The sequence below is a fragment of the Pseudophryne corroboree genome, chromosome 4 (assembly GCF_028390025.1).
Source record: "Pseudophryne corroboree isolate aPseCor3 chromosome 4, aPseCor3.hap2, whole genome shotgun sequence".
NCBI lineage: Eukaryota > Metazoa > Chordata > Amphibia > Anura > Myobatrachidae > Pseudophryne > Pseudophryne corroboree.
In genome coordinates, this window is record NC_086447.1 from 932,303,079 (window position 1) to 932,325,778 (window position 22,700).

The 22,700-nt window shown below is 48.8% G+C and overlaps 1 protein-coding gene across 12 annotated transcripts in view; it reads right to left on the minus strand.

The window, feature by feature from the left end:
• LOC134910737 (spermatogenesis-associated protein 7-like) overlaps positions 1-22,700 on the minus strand; it is a 402,706-nt gene that overhangs the window by 153,196 nt on the left and 226,810 nt on the right. The gene's annotated exons all lie outside the window — the stretch shown is intronic.

Below are 22,700 nucleotides of genomic sequence, written 5' to 3' on the forward strand. Positions count from 1 at the left end.
ATGTGCTGTTTGGGGAGGGTTTTTTGGAAGGGACATCCTGCGTGACACTGCAGTGCCACTCCTAGATGGGCCCGGTGTTTGTGTCGGCCACTAGGGTCGCTTATCTTTCTCACACAGTCAGCTACCTCATTGCGCCTCTTTTTTTCTTTGCGTCATGTGCTGTTTGGGGAGGGTTTTTTGGAAGGGACATCCTGCGTGACACTGCAGTGCCACTCCTAGATGGGCCAGGTGTTTGTGTCGGCCACTAGGGTCGCTAATCTTACTCACACAGCTACCTCATTGCGCCTCTTTTTTTCTTTGCGTCATGTGCTGTTTGGGGAGGGTTTTTTGGAAGGGACATCCTGCGTGACACTGCAGTGCCACTCCTAGATGGGCCCGGTGTTTGTGTCGGCCACTAGGGTCGCTTATCTTTCTCACACAGTCAGCTACCTCATTGCGCCTCTTTTTTTCTTTGCGTCATGTGCTGTTTGGGGAGGGTTTTTTGGAAGGGACATCCTGCGTGACACTGCAGTGCCACTCCTAGATGGGCCCGGTGTTTGTGTCGGCCACTAGGGTCGCTAATCTTACTCACACAGCTACCTCATTGCGCCTCTTTTTTTCTTTGCGTCATGTGCTGTTTGGGGAGGGTTTTTTGGAAGGGACATCCTGCGTGACACTGCAGTGCCACTCCTAGATGGGCCCGGTGTTTGTGTCGGCCACTAGGGTCGCTAATCTTACTCACACAGCTACCTCATTGCGCCTCTTTTTTTCTTTGCGTCATGTGCTGTTTGGGGAGGGTTTTTTGGAAGGGACATCCTGCGTGACACTGCAGTGCCACTCCTAGATGGGCCCGGTGTTTGTGTCGGCCACTAGGGTCGCTGAGCTTAGTCATCCAGCGACCTCGGTGCAAATTTTAGGACTAAAAATAATATTGTGAGGTGTAAGGTGTTCAGAATAGACTGAAAATGAGTGTTAATTATGGTTATTGAGGTTAATAATACTATGGGATCAAAATGACCCCCAAATTCAATGTTTTAAGATGTTTTTTAGGGTTTTTTGAAAAAACCACCCGAATCCAAAACACACCCGAATCCGACAAAAAAAATTCGGTGAGGTTTTGCCAAAACGCGGTCGAACCCAAAACACGGCCGCGGAACCGAACCCAAAACCAAAACACAAAACCCGAAAAATTTCAGGCGCTCATCTCTAGATGATGCATGACCAGAGCCGGCCCTAACCAATATGATGCCCTAGGCAAGATTTTGGTTGGTGCCCACTAGCACCGCCGCAAGTTCTGCAGGAGATGCCTGGCATGAGTCAGCTGGCAGCTCTGCTAACGTCAGGCACCTTTTGTTTATGAAAATGCCTCATATTATTTGCATTACTATGTGGCTAGGATGCACAAGCAGCTTCTGCTGATTAAAATGATATGCAGCATGCCTATATTCTGTGTGTGACTGCGGCTGTATCTGCATACATTACAGTGATTTCCAGGCATATACTGTAACGTAGCATTTCGTATGCAGATACAGACGTAGTCACACACAGAATATAGGCATGCCGCATATCATTTTAATCAGCAGAAGCTGCTGGTGCCCCTAAGCATACTAAATGCCCTAGGCATTTGCCTAGTTTGCCTATGCCTAAGGCCGGCTCTGTGCATGACATTATCTGAGGATTACCACAAAACATATGAATCCCCCATACAGTATGTATAAAGGGTCTGCAGCAGATATCAGAGCTAGCACTGCGGACCAGCTCCACAGCAGTCCCCATAGAATACTATGGGGTTTGCAATGTGCCGGTATGCAGCAAGCTCCAGAAAGGTAAACTTTCCAGAACTTCTGCATAATAGGCAATGCCATCTATAGATTGCTTTCCTTATAAAAGCCTATGGGCTTCTTTTCACAAGCAGAGTGGGACCTATAGGATCCCTCTCCATTCCCTGACAATTGCAATAGGACTACATTAATAATATAAACCTGGAAGTTTTCACATCACAGCCCTTAGGAGTGTGCTACTGTGCATCTTCATAATTCTCTTTTAGGGAGACCTCAATCCTTTACCAAGATGGCCGCCGTTTGGTCTTTGGTGCATGTGCGGCACCATTTTATCACTGTGTTAGAGCGCCACAGTGGGACATGGATGTGCTTTTACTTAGCTCCCAAAGACCCTGAGATATCCCAAGATACCTGTTACTGCTTCATTCTTCTACCTCTTGCATATGTACGGTGTCCCTCATACGTCAGCTGGTACTCTGTATATTATATATATTCCTGGTGCGGAGTGTATGTGACTGTGAGTATGCCTGTACAGACATACTGCTGCTAAACAAACCATACTACTGGCTAAGTAGTACTGGCCTGTGTGGTGACATTGGGTCCACTGGTGTATACTGTTAATTTGCATACACACTAGACGACACCCAGCAGCATACAGCCGCCAGAGAGACGTGCAAGCACAGAGTGTTTCCAGCACAGCATGTCAGCACAGAGTGTTTCCAGCACAGCATGTCAGCACAGAGTGTTTCCAGCACAGCATGTCAGCACAGAGTGTTTCCAGCACAGCATGTCAGCACAGAGTGTTTCCAGCACAGCATGTCAGCACAGAGTGTTTCCAGCACAGAGTGTTTCCAGCACAGCATGTCAGCACAGAGTGTTTCCAGCACAGCATGTCAGCACAGAGTGTTTCCAGCACAGCATGTCAGCACAGAGTGTTTCCAGCACAGCATGTCAGCACAGAGTGTTTCCAGCACAGAGTGTTTCCAGCACAGCATGTCAGCACAGAGTGTTTCCAGCACAACATGTCAGCACAGAGTGTTTCCAGCGCAGTATGTCAGCACAGAGTGTTTCCAGCACAGCATGACAGCACAGAGTGTTTCCAGCGCAGCATGTCAGCACAGAGTGTTTCCAGCACAGCATGACAGCACAGAGTGTTTCCAGCACAGTATGTCAGCACAGAGTGTTTCCAGCACAGCGTGTCAGTAGTACAGAGAAGTAAAGAACTGAAGCTGCATAACTATATCACATGCATATATATAGGACTCATATGAGCTACAACCATGTATATACATATATTATATGTCATTATTTTCCTCTCTGTCGAGTCTTAGTCCATTTACAGCCCCGGAACTGGAGGAGGTAATTTACACTATACACAGGGTTTACACCGTAAATCGCTGCACTGTAGTTATTAGGTTACTTTCACGGCTGATGGAGATGCCTCCACAATAAATGCGCCCCTAGATTTGCAGACGATGCGATGGTGAAAGCATCACCCCTCCCCCTACCTCGCACCACTTTATAATGATCACTTTCATTCAGTTCATCTTTCAGTTATTCTCAGTATTATTATTACTCGGTGTAATCTCATTAATGGATTAAATGAATCACGAGAATGAGAGGTCGCAGGGTCCTAATTACAGGGGGCAATTTTGTGTGATAAAAGATTTGTTTTACATTTGGCAAAGTGGATGTAGACATTGGACTCTCCGAATCGAGCACATCGTCCGGTGTGTATGGTGGCGGGGGTTTTCAGCTCCAAAAACCCTGCGGTGCGAGAAACTTACCCCTACAGTGGTCTCTGCGGTTCCCGGTGGTGGCCCTTCCATTTTTGCACTGGGGAGAGGGCTGCTGGGAGCTGTAGTTCTCCCAGCTGATGCCTCTGGAGGGGATCACACACAGGATGGGGGCGGTATAGGGATCACACACACACATACACATACTCACTACAGTCACCTCTGCTGCAGGAGTCCAGACCCTAACGCTACAGGAGAAGACACCGCTTCGGTAGTTGAGTAATTACTGACTAATTTAGGGGGTCATTCCGACCCGATTGCTCACTGCAGTTTATCGCAGTGCAGCAATTGGGACAGAACTGCGCCGGCGCCGCAGTGCGCCGGCGCATGGTAGTCGTCGTTGCCTAGCAATCACCTCTAAGACAGAGGCGGTCGCTGGGCGGGAGGGAGCTGGACAGCTGCGTTAAGCATCGCTTTTGTATTTGTGCGCGGGGGGGGGGGGGGGGGACACTAACATGCGGGGCGGACTAGCCCTGTCCTGTGCGTCCCCCCGCATGTCAGGGAAAATGATCGTAGCTAAATTTAGCACAACTACGATCAACTTGGAATGGCCCCCTAAGTTCATTGGAAACTTCCAATTTCTTAATTCGGCCTCAGGGGAAGGTGCCACAAGGGTGCCAGTACAAGTCCCGGTGATTTTTCCTATCGATTTTAGGAAAAATCAGACTAGCTCCGGGGATGCGTGAAAAAGAAGCAATGATCTCTATAGAAATTAAATCCCCGCGTCTCATTTGCTGTCCTCTAACTGAACAGCAGAACCCTGCGGCAGCGGGAAACACCCTGGGTTTTTTACATTTTCTACCTCAGTTGAATTCCCCCCTATGTCCCAGTATTAAACACCTGCCCGCTATCTTGAAGCTGCGGTAACCGGTTTCTCCAAAGCAAACAGGATATTTGTACATTTATAGTAAAATATAATAATGACAATGATTAAATAAATGTCTCCATGGAGAAAGAGTGATTAAATTAGCCTGGACTTCCAGTAACTTACACAGAGCTTTCTCTTTTATACATCACACTATGGCCCTCATTCCGACCTGATCGCTAGCACTACTCACCACCTACATCAGGTAGTCGCCGCCTACAGGGGGAGGGGGGAATCGCTGTGCAGGGCTGCGATCCGCTGCGCCGAGAGCTCAGGAGTTACCCGCTGCGAACATCCAGTACGGAGCTGACGTCAGGATCCCTCCCTCGAAACGGCTGGACACGCAACTGCGTTGTGGGGTAGGCAGCTTCCGCCATTTACCATTGTCCGCTGTGGGGGTGTCAGAAGCGGCCTATCGGTTGCATAGTGAGTGGCCTCTGGCAGCTGCACAGGGCGACATGTGTTCCCCTCAGCAGCACAATAAAGGGCGACGTTTGTGCCCCTTAGCAGGTGACCCGAGCCCGGGCAATTAGTAACCGCTCCCACCCACCTCTCAGCGCCCCTGGTTACAAGCTCTGTCCCTGACTGTCCCACCTCATTCACCACTGCAGTTATCTGGGATGGATTTATAAATGACTGAGGATGTGTATGTTTTACATCAGTTACAGGGAATTGCAATGGTGCATGAATGGGAAATTCAGGCGTGGGGCGTTATATTATAGTACTGCAGGTTACCTGCTAACGTTTGCAGCATCGATGTTTAGTAACAGACAGAATAATGATGACATGACTTGTGTATCAGCTGTCTATGGCTACAGGGAAAACATTTCCTGCACAAAACACTCAGCGCCAGGAAAGGAATTAATTCCGTCTCTGTAGCTTACAGCCTGAACCCAGCGTGACATTGTGACATGTCTTCTGCTTCCGAGCTGGAAGATCCTTTATAACCGTCTCCTATGCTCGGATCCCAGGGGGAGCGCTCAGCGGCCGGACTGTCACTTCCAACATGAGACAGTGATCAAAGTGTCACACCAAAGAGACTGTCTCTATCGTCATCTAATAATGGTATATAAGTGATGGCCATGACAAACATTCCGAGGTGTCTCAAGACAGCGTTATTAGCGATACGCGTCTTTACGTGTGCGCCGGAGACACTAGGAAGATAATCAGAAGCTAAACACATACATACAGATATCATAAGCTGAAACACAAAGGGGCTGATTCAGGTCGGATTGCAATAAGCGATCCAACCGCGAAAAAATTACCAAAAGTATGCGGGCAATGCGTCAGTCATGCGCATGCGCCCACAGAAAATAGGAATGCCTCTGCCTGCCAATCAGGCAGAGGCATTTGCGGACCGGAGGGGCGGCAACGCTCTATACCCAAGGCGGAGACGGAGCATTGCGGGGGGGGGTGTCTTAGAAATGGGGGCGTACCGGCACAAAAGGGGGGCGTGATTGGTGTGGCTTCATAACGTCACACGCAGCCACCGCAATCAAAAAGATGGCGGTGGGGTGCGCCGACAGGAGGCTTAATTAATTTTAGCGATCAAGCAGAAATTGCAGTGCGACCGCAAATTCTGCTTGATCAAGGAAGGGGAGCGGTAGGTCAGCATGGCGGGCGGCCCCCAACACGCGATCACAAGGATTGCAAATTCTGCTACTTATCAGAGTTTGAAATCCAACCTGAATCAGGCCCAGTGGTGCTAACTCAGACCTGATCGCTAGGCCGCGTTTTCATACAGCAGGCGATCAGGTCTAAACTGCGCATGCGTATACACAGCAACGCGCAGGCGCGCCGCACGGGTACAAAGCGGGTCTCCGCTCAGCGATGGGACCATTCGCACGGGCGATCGCAAGGAGATTGACAGGAAGAGGGCGTTTGTGGGTGTCAACTAACCGTTTTCTGGGAGTGGTTGGAAAAACGCAGGCGGGTCCAGGCGTTTGCAGGGCGGGTGTCTGACGTCAATTCCGGCCCCGGACAGGTTGATGTGATCGCAGCGGCTGAGTAAGTTCTGGGCTGCGCAGAGACTGTACAAGATCTGTTTGTACAGCTCCCCTACACATGCGATCGCACACTTGCACAGCGAAAATACACTCCCCCTGTAGGCGGCGACTATCTGATCGCAGCAGCGCAAAAATCCCCTGCTAGCGATCAGGTCTGAATTAGGTCCAATATACAGAGAAACAGTGTATAGCAATACAACGGAGATACAGTATATGGAGAAACAGTATACAGCGGTACAGTATACAGAGATAATGGGGGTCATTCCGAGTTGATCGCTTGCTGCCGATTTTCGCAGCGCAGCGATCAGGTGAAAAAATGGCATTTCTGCGCATGCGTATGGCCCGCAATGCGCACGCGCGACGTACGGGTACAAAGCTCTTTGTGGATGTGCTCAGGTTCTAGCGAAGTTTTCAGTCTCACTGACGGCCGCAAGAAGATTGACAGGAAGGGGGCGTTTCTGGGTGTCAACTGACCGTTTTCAGGGAGTGTTTGCAAAAACGCAGGCGTGTCTGAAAAAATGCAGGCGTGGCTGGGCGTTCGCTGGGCGGGTGTATGACGTCAAATCCGGACAGGAATAGGCTGAAGTGATCGCAAGCGCTGAGTAGGTTCAGAGATACTCAGAAACTGCACAAACTGTTTTTGCAGAGCTCGGCTGCACAGGCGTTCGCACTTCTACTAAGCTAAAATACACTCCCCAGTGGGCGGCGGCATAGCGTTTGCACGGCTGCTAAAACTAGCTAGCGAGCGATCAACTCGGAATGACCACCTATATACGGATATACAGTATACTGCGATATAATATACAGAGATACAATATATCGGAGATCCCTGCTATAGGCCCCGCAGCCCCTGTATCTGTGAATACATTCTGCCAGTACATAATTAACAACAGGGTCTAAACCCGATGATTAATAAAAGTACCCACAGTGTTTAAGAGTTACTGTATACAAATGTTGCAATTCAGCAGCCGAGTATTTCCCTGCCCTCCCTGTGCTGCGTCCCTTTGCCTGCCCTCCATATGTCGTGTCCCTTACCCTGCCCTCCATATGTCGCGTCCCTTACCCTGCCCTCCGTATGCCGCGTCCCTTGCCCTGCCCTCTGTATGCCGCGTCCCTTTCCCTGCCCTCCGTGTGTCGCGTCCCTTACCCTGCCCTCCGTATGCCGCGTCCCTAACCCTGCCCTCCCTATGCCGCGTCCCTTTTCCTGCCCTCCCTATGCCGCCTCCCTTTCCCCGCCCTCCCTATGCCGCCTCCCTTTCCCCGCCCTCCCTATGCCGCGTCCCTTTCCCCGCCCTCCCTATGCCGCGTCCACAAAAGTCAATAAGCAGCAATAAGAGGTTCAGCAGCAGAAGTCAATGTGTGTGACATCAGCAGAAATCAATGTGACATCACCGAGGAGGATTCCCCCGTGTCACTAAGCAGTACAGCCAGTCGCGGATTACCTCCTAGCTGTGTGAGGATACTGCTGACATTAATGTGTCATCATTGTCCGTCTGCTGCTGCGGCTATACACCTTGGGGTATATTTACTAAGCTCCCAATTTTGACCGATTTGGTGTTTTTTCTTCAGAGTGTCATCTCGGGAATTTACTAAACTCAAATCTCGGCAGTGATGAGGGCATTCGTATTTTTTTGGAAGGCAAAGAAAAAAAATACAAATGAATACACCACTGGTCAAATACGCCTGTTATTTTATACAACTCGGTAATTTACTAAAAATTCGAACTCAGAAACACTGCCGGCAATAGCCAAACACTGGGGTAAATTTACTAAGATTCGTAATTTTCCGTTTGAGGTCAAAGTTCAATCACGAATGACATCAAAAGTGTAAATATGCAACTTTTTGAATTTAGTACGACTAATTTACTAAGCTGCCGTATTCTGCATTTTCGGTTTTACCGATGTCGATGTCATTCGTTTTTTTAGGCAGTGTTTTACGTGAGTGACTTGTAAAACACTGCCGACTTTAATACAATGAATCTCGGCCGGATCTGAGAGATCCGTGCTGGGCTTCATTGTGCACTTTAAAAAAAAAAAAAAATCAGTGTTAAATAAAAAATGCGTGGGGTCCCCCCTCCTAAGCAAATCCAGCCTCGGGCTCTTTGAGCCGGTCCTGGTTGCAAAAATATGGGGAAAAAAATGATAGAGGTTCCCCCATATTTCAACAACCAGCACCGGGCTCTGCGCCTGGTCCTGGTTCCAAAAATACGGGGGACAAAAAGCGTAGGGGTCCCCCGTATTTCTGAAACCAGCACCGGGCTCCACTAGCCAGATACATAATGCCACAGCCGGGGGACACTTTTATATAGGTCCCGGCGGCCCTGGCATTACATAACCAACTAGTCACCCCTGGCCGGGGTACCCTGGAGGAGTGGGGACCCCTTCAATCAAGGGGTCCCCCCCCTCCAGCCACCCAAGGACCAGGGGTGAAGCCCGAGGCTGTCCCCCCCATCCATGGGCTGCGGATGGGAGGCTGATAGCCGTTGTGTAAAAAAATGAATATTGTTTTTAGTAGCAGTACTACAAGTCCCAGCAAGCCTCCCCCGCAAGCTGGTACTTGGAGAACCACAAGTACCAGCATGCGGAGGAAAACCGGGCCTGCTGGTACCTGTAGTACTACTACTAAAAAAATACCCCAATAAAAACAGAAGACACACACCTTGAAAGTAAAACTTTAATGCATACATCCACACCTCCATATACACATACTTACCTTATGTTCACACGAGGGTCGGTCCTCTTCTCCATGTAGAATCCATGGTGTACCTGTGGAAAAAATTATACTCACAAAATCCAGTGTAGAAGCCTCTTCTTCTTTTAATCCATTTGTAATCCAGGTACTTGTCAAAATAAAAAAACGGACACCCGACCGTTTTCACATGGGACCCCTTTCCCCGAATGCCAGAAACCCCCTCTGACTTATGTCTAAGTGGGTTCCATCAGCCAATCAGGGAACGCCACGTTGTAGCACCCTCCTGATCGGCTGTGTGCTCCTGTACTGTATGACAGGCGGCACACGGCAGTGTTACAATGTAGCGCCTATGCGCTCCATTGTAACCAATGGTGGGAACTTTGTGGTCAGCGGGTGACCGAAAGTGACCTCACCGCTGAGCAGAAAGTTCCCACCATTGGTTACAATGGAGCGCATAGGCGCTACATTGTAACACTGCCGTGTGCCGCCTGTCATACAGTACAGGAGCACACAGCCGATCAGGAGGGTGCTACAACGTGGCGCTCCCTGATTGGCTGAAGAAACCCACTTAGACAGAAGTCAGAGGGGGTTTCTGGCATTCGGGGAAAGGGGTCCCATGTGAAAACATGGGGCCCCTTTCAGTGCGAGGTCGGGTGTCCGTTTTTTTATTTTGACAAGTACCTGGATTACAACTGGATTAAAAGAAGAAGAGGCTTCTACACTCGATTTTGTGAGTATAATTTTTTCCACAGGTACACCATGGATTCTACATGGAGAAGAGGACCGAGCCTCGTGTGAACATAAGGTAAGTATGTGTATATGGTGGTGTGTATGTATGCATTAAAGTTTTACTTTCAAGGTGTGTGTCTTCCGTTTTTATTGGGGTATTTTTTTTAGTAGTAGTACTACAGGTACCAGCGGGCCCGTTTTTCCTCCGCATGCTGGTACTTGTGGTTCTCCAAGTACCAGCTTGCGGGGGAGGCTTGCTGGGACTTGTAGTACTGCTACTAAAAACAATATTCATTTTTTTACACAATGGCTATCAGCCTCCCATCCGCAGCCCTTGGATGGGGGGGACAGCCTCGGGCTTCACCCCTGGTCCTTGGGTGGCTGGAGGGGGGGGACCCCTTGATTGAAGGGGTCCCCACTCCTCCAGGGTACCCCGGCCAGGGGTGACTAGTTGGTTATGTAATGCCAGGGCCGCCGGGAGCTATATAAAAGTGTCCCCCGGCTGTGGCATTATGTATCTGGCTAGTGGAGCCCGGTGCTGGTTTCAGAAATACGGGGGACCCCTATGCTTTTTGTCCCCCGTATTTTTGGAACCAGGACCAGGCGCAGAGCCCGGTGCTGGTTGTTTAAATATGGGGGAACCTCTATCTTTTTTTTCCCCATATTTTTGCAACCAGGACCAGCTCAAAGAGCCCGAGGCTGGTTTTGCTTAGGAGGGGGGACCCCACGCAATTTTTTAAAAAAAAATACACTTTCCCATCCCCTTCCCACTGATAAACATGCACGGATCTCATGGATCCCTGCATGCCTATCCAAACACGGGATAAAAAAGCAGGTCTGTTTTTTTTTAGCACTTTTTCACGAATTGTATTTCTGCACGGCAGTGTTTGGCTATTGTCGGCAGTGTTTGTGATTTGCACTTTTTAGTAAATTACCGATTTCTACCAAATTGCTGGCGTATTTGACCGATGGTGTATTGATTCGTGATTTTTTCCTAGGACTTCCAAAATATTACGAATGCCCTCATCACTGCCGAGATTTTTGCTTAGTAAATTCCCGACATGACACTTTGAAGAAAAAACGGCATCTCGGTCAAAATCGGGACCTTAGTAAATATACCTCACTGCCGTGAAAAAATACAAATCGTAAAAAAAAAGCAGTTTTAAAATAGACCTGCTTTTTTTTACCGTGTTCTGATAGGCATGCACGGATTAGTGAGATCCGTGCATGTTTATCAGTGGGAAGGGGTGTGAAATAGTTAAAAATCAGGGGAAAAAATTGCGTGGGGTCCCCCCTCCTAAGCATAACCAGCCTCAGGCTCTTTGAGCCGGTCCTGGTTGTAAAAATACGGGGGGGAAAATTTACTGGGGATCCCCCATATTTGAACAACCAGCACCGGGCTCTGCGCCTGGTCCTGGTGCAAAAAATACGGAGGACAAAAAGCGTAGGGGTCCCCCGTATTTTTTGTACCAGCACCGGGCTCCACTAGTCAGAGAGATAATGCCACAGCCGGGGGACACTTTTATATAGGTCCCTGCGGCCCTGGCATTAAATCACTAACTAGTCACCGCTGGCCGGGGTACCCTGGAGGAGTAGGAACCCCTTAAATCAAGGGGTCCCCCCCTCCAGCCATCCAAGGGCCAGGGGTGAAGCCCGAGGCTGTCCCCCCCATCCAAGGGCTGCGGATGGGGAGGCTGATAGCCATAGTGTAAAAAAAAGAATATTGTTTTTTGTAGCAGTACTACAAGTCCCAGCAAGCCTCCCCCGCAAGCTGGTACTTGGAGAACCACAAGTACCAGCATGCGGTGGAAAAATGGGCCCACTGGTACCTGTAGTTCTACTACAAAAAAAATACCCAAGAAAAACCAGAACACACACACCGTGACAGTAAAACTTTATTACATACATGCACACCTACATTCACACATACTTACCTATGTTCACACGAGGCTCGGTCCACTTCTCCAAGTAGAATCCATGGGTTACCTGTAAATAAAATTATACTCACACAATCCAGTGTAGATCGGTCCTCTTCTACTTGTAATCCACGTACTTGGCAAAAATACAAACCGAAAATCCCGAACCACGCACTGAAAGGTGTCCCATGTTTACACATGGACCCCTTTCCCCGACTGCCGGGACCCCCCGTGACTCCTGTCAAAGAGGGTCCCTTCAGCCAATCAGGGAGCGCCACGTCATGGCACTCTCCTGAGTGGCTGTGCGCTCCTGAGCTGTCAGTCAGGCTGCGCACTGAAGATACAATGTAGCGCATAGGCGGCGCACTCCATTGTATCCAATGGTGGGAACTTTGCGGTCAGCGGTTGACCGCGAGTAACCTCAACCGCTGACTGCAAAGTTCCCACCATTGGAAACAATGGAGCGCATATGCGCCTGGTGCTGGTTGTTAAAATATGGGGGAACCCCAGTAAATTTTTCCCCTGTATTTTTACAACCAGGACCGGCTCAAAGAGCCCGAGGATGGTTATGCTTAGGAGGGGGGACCCCACGCATTTTTTTTGTGTGAATTTTAACTCTTTAAACACTTTTTTAAGGTACACAAAGAAGCCCAGCACAAATCTCACTGATCCGGACGGGATTCATTGTGTTAAGTTCGGCAGTGTTTTATTAATCACTCCCGTAAAACACTGGCCGAAATTACGAATGACATCGACAACGGAAAAAACGAAAATGCAGAATACGACAGCATAGTAAATCTGGCGTAAAAAATTCAAAAAGTTGCAAATTTACACATTCGATGTCATTCGTGTTTAATCTCCCTCCAAATTGACACAAATACGAATTTTAGTAAATATACCCCCTTGTCTGTGTATAATGACTTACATATCTATTACATGTTATTACTGTATATCACAGAGAGCTGATGCCTACATGAGGATTATTTAAGGAATCCTCCCGACGCATTAGACTGCTGTTGATTCACAGCCTGGTGCAGCTCTCCAGGTATTGGTGGTAGGAGCCAGGGGTGGCCCCCCTCTCTGTAAGGGCCCGGGACACCAGTCCCCACAGTCCCCCCCGGATGGCCGCCCTGGCCGGAGGATCTAGAAGGCACTCTCTTTGGAAGCTGCACAGGGCAGTGTCACGTGATGCAGTCAAGATGCTGCTGGGATCCTGACACGCTTCCGAATCCCGATGTCGGAACTCCAAATGAGTCAGGTGTGACACTTACCACCCACTGTTACTGTTACATCCTCTGCAAGTGGAAACCAGAGAGATGACGGGAAACCTGACACTTCTCACTTATTTCCCAAGTCTTCCCGTAAAGCTCAAAAATTGGAAATCAATAAATATAACCCCGCTGGGAGGCACCTGTCAGTGACTGAGCCAGCAGCACAGAGTATATAAGGAGATGTTACATGCCTGACATCACACTGGCACTGAGAGAGTGACATCCTGCTACACAGCGCTCCGCTGCCGAATCAGACAGGAACCTCAGAGTAATATCCCGTTGATGTCTTCTTATTAGTGGTGTCTGTACATACCTGGTAATACTACATTGCGATACTGACCGACGCAGTGACCTGTCCTCGCGTGTTACTGTGATACCGAGGGCAGGGCTGCATGTGACAGGGGCAGTGACAGGATGTAAGGAGGGTAATGGAGGCAGCAGGAAGCCACAGACTGAGAGTTATATAGTGGGAGGAGCAGGGCCCCCAGCAGCACAGAGTATATCAGGAGATGAGTGATGTGTCAGTGAGGACAGGGCTGCATGTGACAGGGGCAGTGACATAATGTGAGGAGGGGAATGGAGGCAGCAGGAAGCCACAGACTGAGAGTTATATAGTGGGAGGAGCCGTGTCCCCAGCAGCACAGAGTATATCAGGAGATGAATGATGTGTCAGTGAGGACAGGGCTGCATGTGACAGGGACAGTGACATGATGTGAGGAGGGGAATGGAGGCAGCAGGAAGCCACAGCCTGAGAGTTATATAGTGGGCGGAGCAGGATCCCCTGCAGCACAGAGTATATCAGGAGATGAGTGATGTGTCAGTGAGGACAGGGCTGCACAGGGGCAGTGACATGATGTGAGGAGGGGAATGGAGACAGCAGGAAGCCACAGACAGAGAGTTATATAGTGGAAGGAGCAGGGTCCCCAGCAGCACAGAGTATATCAGGAGATGAGTGATGTGTCAGTGAGGACAGGGCTGCATGTGACAGGGGCAGTGACATGATGTGAGGAGGGGAATGGAGGCAGCAGGAAGTCACAGACAGAGTTATATAGTGGGAGGAGCAGGGTCCCCAGCAGCACAGAGTATATCAGGAGATGAGTGATGTGTCAGTGAAGACAGGGCTGCATGTGACAGGGGCAGTGACATGATGTGAGGAGGGGAATGGAGGCAGCAGGAGGCCACAGACTGAGAGTTATATAGTGGGAGGAGCAGGGTCCCCAGCAGCACAGAGTATATCAGGAGATGAGTGATGTGTCAGTGAGGACAGGGGCAGTGACATGATGTGAGGAGGGGAATGGAGGCAGCAGGAAGACACAGACTGAGAGTTATATAGTGGAAGGAGCAGGGTCCCCAGCAGCACAGATTATATCAGGAGATGAGTGATGTGTCAGTGAGGACAGGGCTGCATGTGACAGGGGCAGTGACATGATGTGAGGAAGGGAATGGAGGCAGCAGGAGGCCACAGACTGAGAGTTATATAGTGGGAGGAGCAGGGTCCCCAGCAGCACAGAGTATATCAGGAGATGAGTGATGTGTCAGTGAGGACAGGGCTGCATGTGACAGGGGCAGTGACATGATGTGAGGAGGGGAATGGAGGCAGCAGGAAGACACAGACTGAGAGTTATATAGTGGGAGGAGCAGGGTCCCCAGCAGCACAGAGTATATCAGGAAATGAGTGATGTGTCAGTGAGGACAGGGCTGCATGTGAAAGGTGAGGAAGGGAATGGAGGCAGCAGGCAGCCACAGACTGAGAGTTATATAGTGGGAGGAGCAGGATCCCCAGCAGCACAGAGTATATCAGGAGATGAGTGATGTGTCAGTGAGGACAGGGCTGCGTGTGACAGGGGCAGTGACATGATGTGAGGAGGGGAATGAAGGCAGCAGGAAGCCACAGACTGAGAGTTATATAGTGGGAGGAGCAGGGTCCCCAGCAGCACAGAGTATATCAGGAGATGAGTGATGTGTCAGTGAGGACAGAGCTGCGTGTGACAGGGGCAGTGACATGATATGAGGAGGGGAATGGAGGCAGCAGGAAGCCACAGACTGAGATTTATATAGTGGGAGGAGCAGGGTCCCCAGCAGCACAGAGTATATCAGGAGATGAGTGATGTGTCAGTGAGGACAGGGCTGCATGTGACAGGGGCAGTGACATGATGTGAGGAGGGGAATGGAGGCAGCAGGAAGCCACAGACTGAGAGTTATATAGTGGGCGGAGCAGGGTCCCCTGCAGCACAGAGTATATCAGGAGATGAGTGATGTGTCAGTGAGGACAGGGCTGTATGTGACAGGGGCAGTGACATGATGTGAGGAGGGGAATGGAGGCAGCAGGAAGTCACAGACTGATAGTTATATAGTGGGAGGAGCAGGGTCCCCAGCAGCACAGAGTATATCAGGAGATGAGTGATGTGTCAGTGAGGACAGAGCTGCGTGTGACAGGGGCAGTGACATGATATGAGGAGGGGAATGGAGGCAGCAGGAGGCCACAGACTGAGAGTTATATAGCGGGAGCAGCAGTGTCCCCAGCAGCACAGAGTATATCAGGAGATGAGTGATGTGTCAGTGAGGACAGGGCTGCATGTGACAGGGGCAGTGACGTGATGTGAGGAGGGGAATGGAGGCAACAGACTGAGAGTTATATAGTGGGTGGAGCAGGGTCACCAGCAGCACAGAGTATATCAGGAGATGGGTGATATGTCAGTGAGGACAGGGCTGCATGTGACAGGGGCAGTGACATGATGTGAGGAGGGGAATGGAGGCAGCAGGAAGTCACAGACTGAGAGTTATATAGTGGGTGGAGCAGGGTCTCCAGCAGCACAGAGTATATCAGGAGATGGGTGATATGTCAGTGAGGACAGGGCTGCATGTGACAGGGGCAGTGACATGATGTGAGGAGGGGAATGGAGGCAACAGACTGAGAGTTATATAGTGGAAAGAGCAGGGTCACCAGCAGTGCACAGTAATGATATGAGGCTGCTGTCATATTGATACAAAAAGATAATGATGTCAAAAACCTCATATATGAAAATACTTACATTCAAGTTATTTTATGTGGAATGATTTTTTACCTGAGATACAATGTACTCTGTTACTATGTACTATAGAAAATATCAGTACTAGTATAATAATCTCACTTTCTGTGTGACGGCTACAGATATAACTCTGTCCATTTCCACAGTTCACAAAGCCTGAGAAATAACCAGACCGGGGAGCAGGCCACGCGTCTCAGAGTCTAAATATAGTCGCTACCTTCATCCAGCTTATAAAATATTCATGGCTGGAAGTCAGGCACCCGTGCAGGCTTTCTGTAAACACAGGCTGGTGTATGCACCCTGGCCTGCTCCCAGGCCTCTAGCCGCCGTCACACCACCTGTGTCCTGCCGGACGACCCCGTACACTTTCTGCGGGTAAATGCTGTTACTTGCAGGTACAGTAGCTGCGATCACGCATTGTTACACATGTACAGCAGCTGCCGAGCCCCAATCTTCAATCTTATTCTACATTTGCCATAGAGGTGCTGCAATGAGGAATTGCGTACATTCAGCAGAACCTGCCTAATTGGTAAGATAAGGAAGATTTGTACTTTAGTGGGGTTCCTGATATTGGAATCACTCATCATTCCGGTATGGGTCCCTCTATTGTCCGAGATTCCTCTACACAAGGGAGAATGTTCTGAAATGATATTTGGCAGAGTTTCCTTTGTAGTTTGGTTTGTCATGAAACATATTTTCCAGTGACCTATTCACTGTGTAATCAGACTGACCTGCTGACTGGAGACCAGTGCTCGCAGTGGGGCGGTTACGATGGTATGACATACTGCCACTGTCTCCATGGCTCTGCAGAGTGAGTGCCCGAGCCGCAGACAGCCGGGCTGCACAAATGTGTAAGTGTCATAATATGTATGACCAGCACAATGCCGCAACATCAACTACGTAAAGTATTAACCAAAAACATGCACCGTGAGAAACAGTCCCTGTGCCCCCAGAATTTACCATTGTGTTTTTCTGGGAGATGAGCTCTTATGTTACCGGAGAAGAGCTGGAGGCTATCACTCTGCTTCCGTGTCCGGGCCTACACAGTTTGCTATTCTGGAGCTATTGTATTCTTTAACAAATATGCCCCGAGTGTAAGAGCGTTTTGTTACAAGTGTAGTGAGATGTAGTGTCGGCAAACAGGAGAACACTGATACATAATTACCTATTCTCCCAGAAGAGGCAAGGGAAACTCCAGATTATTCAGATAGACCCCCTCACCCCCAGTATCAGATCCCATTACTCTTCCCCCAATAATCAGATCCCATCATCTCTTCCCCAGTAATGAGATCCCATCATCTCTTCCCCAGTAATCAGATCCCATCATCTCTTCCCACCAGTAGTCAGATCCCATCATCTCTTCCCACCAGTAGTCAGATCCCATCATCTCTTCCCACCAGCAGTCAGATCCCATCAGCTCTTCCCCCCAGTAGTCAGATCCCATCATCTCTTTCCCCCAGTAGTCAGATCCCATCATCTCTTCCCACCAGTAGTCAGATCCCATCATCTCTTCCCCCCAGTAATCAGATCCCATCACTCTTCCCCCAGTAATCAGATCCCATCATCTCTTCCCACCAGTAGTCAGATCCCATCATCTCTTCCCCCAGTAATCAGATCCCATCATCTCTTTCCATTATTAAACAGATACCATCATCTCTTCCCCCCAGTAATCAGATCCCATCACTCTTCCCCCAGTAATCAGATCCCATCATCTCTTCCCCCAGTATCAGATCCCATCATCTCTTCCCCAGTATCAGATCCCAATATCTCTTCCCCCAGTAGTCAGATCCCATCATCTCTTCCCATCAGTAGTCAGATCCCATCATCTCTTCCCACCAGTAATCAGATCCCATCATCTCTTCCCCCCAGTAGTCAGATCCCATCATCTCTTCCCCCAGTAATCAGATCCCATCATCTCTTCCCCAGTATCAGATCCCAATATCTCTTCCCCCAGTAGTCAGATCCCATCATCTCTTCCCATCAGTAGTCAGATCCCATCATCTCTTCCCACCAGTAATCAGATCCCATCATCTCTTCCCCCCAGTAGTCAGATCCCATCATCTCTTCCCCCGAGTAGTCAGATCCCATCATCTCTTCCCCCAGTAGTCAGATCCCATCATCTCTTCCCACCAGTAGTCAGACCCCATCATCTCTTCCCACCAATAGTCAGATCCCATCATCTATTCCCACCAGTAGTCAGATCCCATCATCTCTTCCCCCCAGTAGTCAGATCCCATCATCTCTTCCCCCCAGTAGTCAGACCCCATCATCTCTTCCCACCAATAGTCAGATCCCATCATCTCTTCCCACCAGTAGTCAGATTCCATCAGCTCTTCCCCCCAGTAGTCAGATCCCATCATCTCTTCCCACCAATAGTCAGATCCCATCATCTATTCCCACCAGTAGTCAGATCCCATCATCTCTTCCCCCCAGTAGTCAGATCCCATCATCTCTTCCCCCCAGTAGTCAGACCCCATCATCTCTTCCCACCAATAGTCAGATCCCATCATCTCTTCCCACCAGTAGTCAGATTCCATCAGCTCTTCCCCCCAGTAGTCAGACCCCATCATCTCTTCCCACCAATAGTCAGATCCCATCATCTCTTCCCACCAGTAGTCAGATACCATCATCTCTTCCCCCCAGTAGTCAGATCCCATCATCTCTTTCCCCCAGTAGTCAGATCCCATCATCTCTTCCCCCCAGAAGTCAGATCTCATCATCTCTTCCCACCAGTAGTCAGACCCCATCATCTCTTCCCACCAATAGTCAGATCCCATCATCTCTTCCCACCAGTAGTCAGATTCCATCAGCTCTTCCCCCCAGTAGTCAGACCCCATCATCTCTTCCCACCAATAGTCAGATCCCATCATCTCTTCCCACCAGTAATCAGATCCCATCATCTCTTCCCCCAGTAGTCAGATCCCATCATCTCTTCCCCCAGTAATCAGATCCCATCATCTCTTTCCCTTATTAAACAGATTCCATCATCTCTTCCCCCCAGTAATCAGATCCCATCATCTCTTCCCCCAGTAATCAGATCCCATCATCTCTTCCCACCAGTAATCAGATCCCATCATCTCTTCCCCCCAGTAGTCAGATCCCATCATCTCTTCCCACCAGTAATCAGATCCCATCATCTCTCCCCCCAGTAGTCAGATCCCATCATCTCTTCCCACCAGTAGTCAGATCCCATCATCTCTTCCCCCCAGTAGTCAGATCCCACCATCTCTTCCCACCAGTAGTCAGATCCCATCATCTCTTCCCCCCAGTAGTCAGATCCCATCATCTCTTCCCCCCAGTAGTCAGATCCCACCATCTCTTCCCACCAGTAGTCAGATCCCATCATCTCTTCCCCCCAGTAGTCAGATCCCATCATCTCTTCCCACCAGTAATCAGATCCCATTATTTCTTCTCCCAGTAATCAGATCCCATTAGATTCAGCTGTTTTTCAGCCTAGTCTCTGTGTCAGTCACATGTCGGCAGCTATCGTACAAAGAACTCATTTTGCTTCTTAGCTGAGATTCATGTTGAAATCTCTTATCTGCTGTGCGTGGTGCAGGCCGATGTGTTGTACCGCCCATATGAAAACCTCACATCACGCTTTCCTGTAATAAAAATGTATCACAATATTGTTCTTTCCGCTCATATTGAACATTCTCATGTGTGGATATTTTCAGACGGAGAATCTCGTTCTTCCCAGAATCTGCAGCCAACTCTTTACTACGTGTGTAAATAAAAGTGAATTAGTGATCACACGTGTGCCAATCATATGACCGAGGCTCGCACATAATTGCAGCCTTCCTGTCTGCCATGAAAGACATATCACATCTGTCTGCCGACGCCGTAAGGCGGAATATACAATAAGATCACCGCTGGATCACAGTCAGAGGCTCAGCATTGTCGGCAGAAATGCTGCGTCGGGAAAACCAGGACAGTTACAGCACAAAAAGAATAATGTATTAAATCAAATTATTTTCCGACATGTTGCTCCTTGCCCCTCGATTTCCTTCTGTGATGTCAGCTGTGTGATCTGCTTACCAAGCACTGAGGAAAAGACCTGTGCAGCATCATCCACATTGGGGGTCATTCAGACTCAGTAGCAGTTTTGCTAAAAATGCTAAAATGCTAATGATAAAATGACATGTTGGGGCCGCCCAGCACAGGGCAACGCTGCTCAGCATGTGTGGCGCTGTTCTGCGATGCGATCGCAATTCAATTGCAGAAATTGTGAAATAGAGGTAGACCCCCAGGCTGCATATGCGCATGTTTCCCATTGCAGGAAACACAGGCAATGTCATCCAGCCGCCCCGAAAGCAGCCATGACACCAATCCCCACCAACGCCGCGTTGCTGCCCTTGACTGCTGCTTGTCAATCACATTGTGAAACCCTGCGCAATGCGGACTCAGCGCATGCACAGACGGCCGATAACTGTCGATCTGTATTTTAGCACAATAGCGATTGAGTCTGAATTGCCCCCATTGTGCTGTGTTTGTGTTGCAGTGTATTTTTTTTGGGTAATTTTATACTTTTTTAGGAAAATAAACTGTTAAGGGGGCAATTCAGTTGCTTTTTCGCTCTCAATATTCTGTCTAAACCGCCGAAAGATTGCGGAGAAGTATTCAAATGTTTTTTTTTTCTGGCACATTGCGCCCCAAACAGCCGCTTTTTTCGCACATTTCAGGTCGCCACCTCAGGAGGCAGATAGCGATTCGCACCTGGACGGAGCAACAATTGAATTGCCCCGTCTGGAACCATCTAGTGCACAGGTTCTCAAACTCGGTCCTCATTACCCCACACAGTGCATGTTTTGCAGGTCTCCTCACAGAATCACAAGTGAAATAATTAACTCCACCTGTGGACCTTTTAAAATGTGTCGGTGAGTAATTAATACACCTGTGCACCTGCTGGGTTACCTGCAAAACATGCACTGTGTGGGGTCCTGAGGACCGAGTTTGAGAACCACTGATCTAGTGGATTGAATTCCCCCCTAAGTGTCACCAGCAGGAGATTTTGGAATGTCACGCAAGGCGTAAACAGCGCTGTTTAGGTTTCAGTGAACCGCTGTAGGAAATAGCGCAGCGCTGACACAGACTGGCGCAATTCAAATCAGCGCCGCGTTTTGTGACCCCCTGGAGAGTGGGGAAGCTGCTATCTGGTAATCCTCTGTGTGCGGCACCTGTACAGGCTCCTGACACTATAAGCTTCATTTAGTAACGACAGGCTATGCGGATGTGTAGCACTGTTAGATATGTACTATTGTTCCTGATTATCCATCTGGCATATATTTAGGGTGAGTACTGAACGCCGGATTGTGAGGCCTGATAGAAATATGCGCGCGGTTGAAAAAAACTAAAAGATCAGTACAGGTTTCTGTCCTCCATTTTTTATTTAACCCTTTAGCTAGCGAAACTCAGCTCCCCTTCCATAGATGTAGGATGTCACTTGCGCATCATGTGTGCCACGGAAAACAATGCGTATATTCCATATACACTGCGCTGTACACTACTCACATCTCTGTGTGTAGTATGTGCGCCTGGCTTATTACAGGTCATCACCAGTATGTTCTGGCATCTTCCATACACATAGGGCCTAAGTCAGAGTTCATCGCAGCAATGACATACGGTTTGGACTAGTCTGAGTGTCTGATCGTAGCTGTGCTAAATCTAGCACAGTTACGATCAATTCGGAATGACCCCTATGTACTAAAGGAAAAAGGTAGAAAGAGCGTCTCACTTCCAGCCATTCCGCCCCATTTGCCTCTTCTGGAATCTGCTGCATGACCATCCAGGGAGGGCCCAGAGGAGGATTCGAGGTGGGCTTAGGGTAAGATTACGGAAACCCATCAAGCATTGGAGAGAGATAAAGTAGAACAGTTGCCTATATCGACCAATCAACTTCTGTTATTTAAGCAGCACAGCCAAAATACCAAAAGAACATCAACGTAGTATATGGATTTTTTAAAGAAAGGAGATATACTGTAGATGTGTACTAACCAGCACAATCATAAAGTGTCAATGACACGCCTGGGAATGTCTTACAACCAATGGATAGACAGAGAGACAGGGAGATAGATAGATAGATAGATAGATAGATAGATAGATAGATAGATAGAACAGATAGACAGAACAGACAGACAGAGATAGATAGATAGATAGATAGATAGATAGATAGATAGATAGATAGATAGATAGATAGATAGATAGATAGATAGATAGATAGATAGATAGATAGAGATATATTTACTGAGGTGCAGGTCCTTTAGAAGTGGGGATGTTGCACAGAGCAACCACTCAGATTCTAGCTAGATAACAGCTAGATAAATGTTAAGTAGAATCTGATTGGTTGCTAAGGGCAACATCTCCACTTCTGCAAACAACTCTCACCTTAGTAAATATACCCCCCAGATAGATCCGGGATCCGGTCTGAAGATCGACACTGTCTAGGTCGAAAATTTTTAGGTCGACCACTATAGGTTGACAGTCACTAGGTCGACAGGGTTTCTAGGTCGACATGTGCTAGGTCAACAGGTCAAAAGGTCGACATGACTTTTTCACATTTTTTTTCTATTTTTGAACTTTTTCATACTTAACGATCCACGTGGACTATGATTGGAACGGTAATCTGTGCCGAGCGAAG